Below are 7,810 nucleotides of genomic sequence, written 5' to 3'. Positions count from 1 at the left end.
GAGGAAATTCTGGAGGACCGTTCGGCGCCTCAGAAGGGGGAAGCAGTACTCTGCCAGCACCGTTTATGGTGCGGGTGGGGAGCTGTTGACCTCGACTGGGGACATCGTCGGACGGTGGAAGGAATACTTCGAGGATCTCCTCAATCCGACTGACATGCCTTCCACTGAGGAAGCGGAGGGTGAGGACTCGGGGACGTGCTCATCCATCACCCAAGCCGAGGTCACTGAGGTGGTTCATAAGCTCCTTGGTGGCACCGGGGGTGGATGAGATTCGCCCTGAGTACCTCAAGTCTCTGGATGTCGTAGGGCTGTCTTGGTTGACACGCCTCTGCGACATTGCATGGAGGAAGGGTACAGTACCGCTGGAGTGGCAAACCGGGGTGGTGGTCCCTCTGTTTAAAAAGGGGGACCGGAGAGTGTGTTCCAACTACAGGGGGATCACACTTCTCAGCCTCCCCGGGAAAGTTTACGCCAAGGTACTGGAGAGGAGAATACGGCCGATAGTTGAACCTCGGATTCAGGAGGAATAATGCGGTTTTCGTCCCGGTCGCGGAACACTGGACCAGCTCTACACCCTCCGCAGGGTGCTCGAGGGTCGATTTACCGGGCAATCTACGCACCTATCCTCACCTGTGGTCATGAACTTTGGGTAGTGACCGAAGGGACAAGATCGCGGATACAAGCGGCCGAGATGAGTTTCCTCCGCAGGGTGGCTGGACGCTCCCTTAGAGATGAGTTTCCTCCGCAGGGTGGCTGGACGCTCCCTTAGAGATGAGTTTCCTCCGCAGGGCGGCTGGACGCTCCCTTAGAGATAGGGTGAGGAGTTCGGTCACCCGGGAGGAGCTCAGAGTCGAGCCGCTACTCCTTCACATTGAGAGGAGTCAGCTGAGGTGGCTTGGGCATCTGTACCGGATTCTCCTGGACGCCTCCCTAGGGAGGTGTTCCAGGCATGTCCCTCCTCCCTAGGGAGGTGTTCCAGGCATGTCCCTCCTCCCTAGGGAGGTGTTCCAGGCATGTCCCACCGGGAGGAGACCCCGGGGAAGACCCAGGACACGCTGGAGAGACTATTGCCGCTTTTGCACTAGTCCCGCCTCCGCCCGGCTCGGCTCGGTGCGGCTCGTCGCGGCTCCACCCGTTTTGTCCCCGTTTGTTTTTCCACCCCCAGGTGAGAAGTGGGGGGGTTGGGGTGAAGCTGCTGTGACGTACTCGATTGCGCAACACATTTGTTTGTGTCGGCGCAGATGAGAAATCAGCTGGAGCCGTGAGCGGCTGAGAGTAAAACAGCCCGTCTACATCCCTTTTTTAATTCTCTCCTCAGCCACCAGGTTTATGGACATCTGCACCTCAGAATTGGATCACCAAACAGACGTTTGTGCTGTATAATAAAATCGCAGCGAGTCGCCTCGCGCTGACTCCCGCTTCCTGATTCAAACGTCTGACGGCCCCGCCCCCCGACCAATCAGGGGCCTGTAGTTTGATGACGGCCCCGCCCCCTGACCAATCGGTGGCGAGGAGGGTGGTGACCTCAGAAATAGTCCCGGCTCAGCCCGGATAGAACCTCGCCAGAATGGTTACAGAAATAGTATCGGCTTGGAGCGGCTCTACCCGTCTCAGCCCCTAGTGCAAAAGCGCAAGACGGGGCCGCACCGAGCCGAGCCGGGCGGAGGCGGGACTAGGGACCATATGTCTCTCGGCTGGCCTCGGAATGCCTCGGACTCCCCTCGGAGGAGCTGGAGGAAGTGTCTGGGGTGAGGGAAGTCTGGGCATCTCTGCTGAGGCTGCTGCCCCCGCGACCCGGGAACGGATAAGCGGCGGACAATGGATGGATGGATGGATGGATGGATCCGCACCACTCCAGACGATGTCCATTGAAAGATACTGTAGGCCTTGCATATTTCAGGAAGATGATGCTACATTGAGAATGTGGATAAGGGAGCTTTCTGGCTGTATTGGACTGGAAAGACTAACGTACATTGCTAAGGGAAAACAAAAGGACTTTGTTGAACCATATACTGTACAGGACTGTCTCAAATTAGAATATTGTGATAAAGTTCTTTATTCTTTTTATTTTCTGTAATGCAATTAAAAAAAATGTCATACATTCTGGATTCATTACAAATCAACTGAAATATTGCAAGCCTTTTATTATTTTAATATTGCTGATTAAGGTTTACAGTTTAAGATTAAGATTCCCAGAATATTCTAATTTTTTGAGATAGGATATTTGAGTTTTCTTAAGCTGTAAGCCATGATCAGCAATATTAAAATAATAAAAGGCTTGCAATATTTCAGTTGATTTGTAATGAATCCAGAATGTATGACATTTTTGTTTTTGTAATTGCATTACAGAAAATCACAATATTCTAATTTTCTGAGACAGTCCTGTATGTGTAAATGTTGTATGTTTGAAAAACTAAAAAATGACAATAAACATATTGTGAAAAAAAGGAAGATGATGCTGAACCACATACTGCATACTTCACAACGGCATGGCTTCACAAGAAAAGAGTCCAGGTTTTGAACTGGGGTCCGTTTCACAAAGCAGGTTCAACAAACTCTGAGTCTAATCCTGAACTCTTAGTTGATCTACTCTGAGATCGGAAACTCTGAGTTTTCAGTTCCAGAACAGCGGATTTGAGTTAATTTACTCAACTCTAAGTAGTTTCACCTCGAGTTAAGCGCGTGCGCCACAACTATCAAAAGCCAGTATCTATAGAGCCCTGATACAAGGATTCACCATGGCAACCGCCGACAACAAAAGATCCACATACTTTTTATTTTATTTTTTTTTAAACTTTATTTAACATTTCAATTTACAAAATCCCTTTGAGGAAATATTACCGGTAGTTTTCATCTGAAGATCCACAGATCCACATACTTCACCCCGTGTCCTTTTTCACCCGAATGGAATTAGAGATTTTAATGCGCGCATACGGCAAAGTTGAACATGTTTTTCGAAAAAAGAGTAACACCGCAGCACAGAATATATAATATAAAATTAATTTAACAGATCTCTACATCATCCACCTGCAATCCTGTGGAACTCCTTGATGGGTTGGACAGGTTTATGTAGGCTTGCCACCCGTCCCTTGAAATACGGAATTGTTCCGTAATTGGGAATTAAAAGTTGCGTTCCGTATTGAACCAATACAGACACATATTATGCTCTTATTTATCCATGTAATAATATACAGGTGAAGGTCGGAAAATTTGAATATATTGCAAAACTTCATTTGTAGTAAATTCAACTTAAGGTGAAACAAATATTATTTCCCACTACATGTAAAGTGAGATATTTCAAGCCTTTATTTGTTATAATTTTGATGATTATGGCTCACAGTTTATGAAAACCCCAAATAAAAAATCTCAAAAAATTTGAATATATTATGAAATCATTAAACAATTAAATCATCAAAATTATAACAAATAAAGGATTAACATATATTGCTTTGCCTGTAATGAGACTATGTACTGTAATATACATGTATTACGCGGTCTGATAATAACCATCTCCCGACGAATATTTAATTCTCTGCGCATTAATGCTGCACCTTCATCAATTGGGTCTTCATCAAAAGGACATGCCATGTTCGTGACAATGTACTTCTAATATATATACTGACTCTGTTTTTTATGACAGACGGCGGAACTTCGCCAAAACTTGCCTGCTGACTGAATGAATGAGGAAATCAAATGTGTGTGTGGCTCTGAAAGAGGCGGAGACACAGATACCCCTTTTACACCAAGCTGGTTCCAGGGCTGGTTCTGGGCTAGAGCCAGACTTAGCACCAGTTCTTTGGTTTTACACAGCCTAAGCACCGGCTCCTGGCTCTCAAAACTGGTGCTACACCAGCCCCAACTCTTTGCTGGGCCAGGCGTAAGAACAGCTTTACGTTGGGGGGCTACATGCCTACGTCAAGGGCTGGGGGCGAGGTTACTGAACAACCAAAGCAGGAGTAAACATGGAAGAGCGCCATTTTTGAACAAGGGAGCGTTGAAGACGGCCGTTAACTTAACAGACTGTTAAAATCTAACGTTAAAATGGATGTAAAGCAGAAGCAGCAATGGTCAACTTGCTGGATCGCAAACTTTTGCCGGCTGAGGAGCTGCTGTGCCCCGGGGCTGCCGGCTCTCGAGTCAAATTTCTTAACAGGCTGTAACGAAGCTCATTTCGTTACTTGTACATTTTGCACATGTGGGTTATTTTCTGTGGCACAATAACAAGGTACATGAATAACGGCACTTTGCACTTTAGTCACGATAGCACTTTATTTACCAAGGCTTGCACAGTACAGTTTGCACATTGCGTATTTGCACAGTTTATTGAAGATAATTAATTGAAGATACAGATATTGAACTTGCTCTATTTATTGTATATTTTATTGAAGTTATTTATTAGGTGATTGCATGCCTTCGGGCAGGTGCGGCACTCGGCTCCGCCTGCAAGAGAGTAGAGCAAAGTTGAGCTTCAACAGAAGACTGTGTAATTGCAAGTATAAGTCTGAAGCGTGTGCAGAGTATTGATGAATATGTGTGGTGCAATATCGTGTGGGATAAGTGGGAATGCTGTGTGTGTACGAAGTTGTTTGTGTTAACACTTACCTGTCTGGTCCTGTATCTGCTCCAAGGTGCGCGTCCAAAAGATTCCCCCGGGTGCATGGGCACGGTGATAAAGGTTCCGGGAGAGACCAAGTGGCCGGATAGGAAAGGGGGGAATTCTTGAAGTGTTAATGGTTTTGCTTATTTATTGTAAATACATTTTATAGGTATTGGCCGGAGTAAATCAGTAACAGAGAAGTAGTGGAGCTTAGAAGCTAAAGGTAAAGGGGAAAGTGTCACTTGGTAAATTAGCCATTGGACAATATTTTAAGTTTACCTCTGTAGTGGAAGAATCTAGTGTAGGTGATTGGGAGCACAGTATAAAAGGTACCATTTTACATCTGATTTTTTGACTGGTCGAACCTATGGTACTAAGCTACATCTTGTCTGTTACTGTCATCAACGTGAGTGAATAAAAGAAAATGTGAATCTGGGGAAACCTGACCATCTCGTCAACCTTTGTTCAACATCATCCAGCCGCTCACCGGTCGCCTCTCACAAGTGGTGTCAGGAGTTGGGGCCCACACCAAAAAGAACAAAAAATAAGCATGTTGACAAGGAAAGGAAAGACAGATGAACAGCAGGAACCAGATGATGGAGCGTGCACATCAGCTGATACAGGTCCTGGGGCAGAGGCTACAGCAGAAGAGAAGCTGGAAGAGCTGACAGGTCTGTTGAAAAACCTTGTTCGATCTCAGACTGTAAAAGAACGAAAGATGGAAAAAGAGTCTGTTCGGCAAGAACAGCGATGGAAGGCCATGCAACATCAATTTTCATAAATACAGCAGCAAGTAAACCTCATGAGAGAAGAAAATGGACATGAGCATGAGAACCAAGTTGACGATGACGATGATGATGGTGATAATAACGATGAAGATGATGGTGAAGTTCTAGGTGAGATGACCAGCCAAAGTTTCAGGCCAGTGAGGGAGTCCCTAGCCCACAGGGAGCCTAAACTGCTTCCTTTGTCAACAGAGGATGACATCGAACAATTTCTGACTACATTTGAAAGAATGGCCGATGTTTGCCGCTGGCCCAAAGGGGGATGGGCCATGCGCCTTATTCCCCTACTCACTGGCAAAGCTCGTAGTGCCTATGTTCTTATGGACATTAAAGACTCTGAAAACTATGACAAAGTTAAAGGGGCAATAGCCTACTGACAAAATACGAGATTACTCCAGATACCTAGCGAAGACGATTCCGTTCCCTGAAGATTGATCCAGGTGAAACTCCACGAGAACTGTATGTTCGGCTGAAAGATGTGTTCTCCAAATGGGTGAAGCCAGAAATATCAACTGTAAAGGAAATTGCAGAGACTATTATCCTGGAACAGTTCCTGAGGATGGTCCATCCAGAGCTGGAGATATGGCTTAAAGAACATGACGCCAAGACAGCAGAGGATGCAGCTCGCCTTGCAGAGGTCTTCATGTCGGCCAGAAGAGGGAGCTGGAGTGCCACGTTCGGTTGGGAGAACCACCAGACCTATCCAAGTAAGTCCTATGGGGGTGAACAGGGGTCTGGTCAGCCACAAAGTAGGGGTTTCTCTAGTAATCAGCAGTTTGCTCCCCAAGCCCTAAGTCCTATTAAAAAGCCAACACCAGGATCAGTCAAACGGGAAGTCAGGTGCTACCACTGTAACGGCTTAGGCCACACCAAACAATTTTGCCCAACAGTGAATCACACTAACCCAGCTCTCCTGGGTTCAGTTCCAAGGCCAGCCAGAGTAGAAACTGTGAGTAAGGCAGGCAGAACAGCACCAGTTCTGATAAATGGGCAGCGGGAGATAGCCTTGCTGGATACAGCATGCTACCAGACAGTGGTTGTGTCTAGTTTGGTGCTCAGAGAAAAGTGGAGTGAGGACAGGTCGAGGATAGCATGCATTCATGGAGATGAACATGTTTACCCCACAGCTGAGGTCTATCTGACAGCAGGAGGCGAGACATTTCTTCTGTCTGTAGCTTTAGCGCCAACACTGCCTTATTCAGTAGTTCTAGGCAACGACGTGCCCACTCTCTATGACCTGGTGCAGCAGGCAGATGTCGAGATGGACATGAGGGCTGATGAGGTTCAGAGGTCACAGGCAGAGTGTGGACCTGACAGGTGTGAAGAGGAGGTCAAGAGCTCAGAAACAGTCAAACCCTGTAATGTCACGACAAGAGCACAGAGTGTAAAGGGAATCCTCAGGGAGTTGCCTTTTTTGGGGGAAGACTGGGAGGCAGGCCCGGTAAAACCATCAAAGCCGAAAGCACAAAGAAGGAGAGAAAAGTTGCTCGGTGCCCCTAGGAATGAGACAGAGGGCCCAACCAAACCCCCTGGTATGCTAGATTTTGACTTTCCCCCAGAACTGGAGATGTTGCAAAAACAGGACTCCACACTGAAACAGTGGTTCGACAAGGTGACAGAGGTTGAGGGGGTCAAGCAGGGTAACTCAGGCTGGCTAGATGAGGCTACCTATGTGCTTAAAGAAGGACTGTTGTACCAGCGGAAGGGAAATACTGAGACTTTAGCACTTACACAGCAGTTCAGGAATAAAGTCATGGAGCTTGGTCATTCTATCCCATGGGCCGGTCACATGGCGTTCCAAAAGACCCTCAATAGAATTGGAGGTCGGTTTGTTTGGCCGGGGATGTATAGCCAAGTCTCCCAGTTCTGCAGTTCTTGTGAAACATGCCAGCTCACCTCAGCTAAAGGAGTAGCACGTGCCCAACTACAGTCTTTACCAATCATAGACACTCCATTTGAGAGAATAGGCATGGACATTGTGGGACCCTTAGAGAGAACCTCCTCAGGTCATCGCTATATATTGGTGATTTGTGACTACGCAACCCATTACCAAGAAGCTTTTCCTCTTAAAACCATCAAAGCCCGACAGGTAGCCAACTGTCTCTTACAGTTCTTTTCCAGGGTAGGCATCCCTAAGGAGGTCCTCACAGACTGTGGGACAAACTTTCTGTCAAAGCTATTGGGGCAGGTGTATCAAGTGTTAGGAGTAAAGGGCATTAAGACCACCCCTTACCACCCCCAGACTGACGGTCTGGTTGAACGCTACAACCAAACACTGAAAACATGCTGCGCAAGTTTGTCTCACACACAGGTGCTGATTGGGACCAGTGGCTGCCGTACCTGTTGTTCGCCTACCGAGAAGTTCCACAAGCGTCGACAGGATTTTCCCCATTTGAACTTTTGTATGGCCGCCAAGTGAGGGGGCCAT

Source organism: Cololabis saira, chromosome 21 (genome assembly GCF_033807715.1).
Source record: "Cololabis saira isolate AMF1-May2022 chromosome 21, fColSai1.1, whole genome shotgun sequence".
Lineage (NCBI taxonomy): Eukaryota > Metazoa > Chordata > Actinopteri > Beloniformes > Belonidae > Cololabis > Cololabis saira.
The sequence above is the reverse complement of the archived record's forward strand: the minus strand, read 5'-3'. Positions refer to the sequence as shown.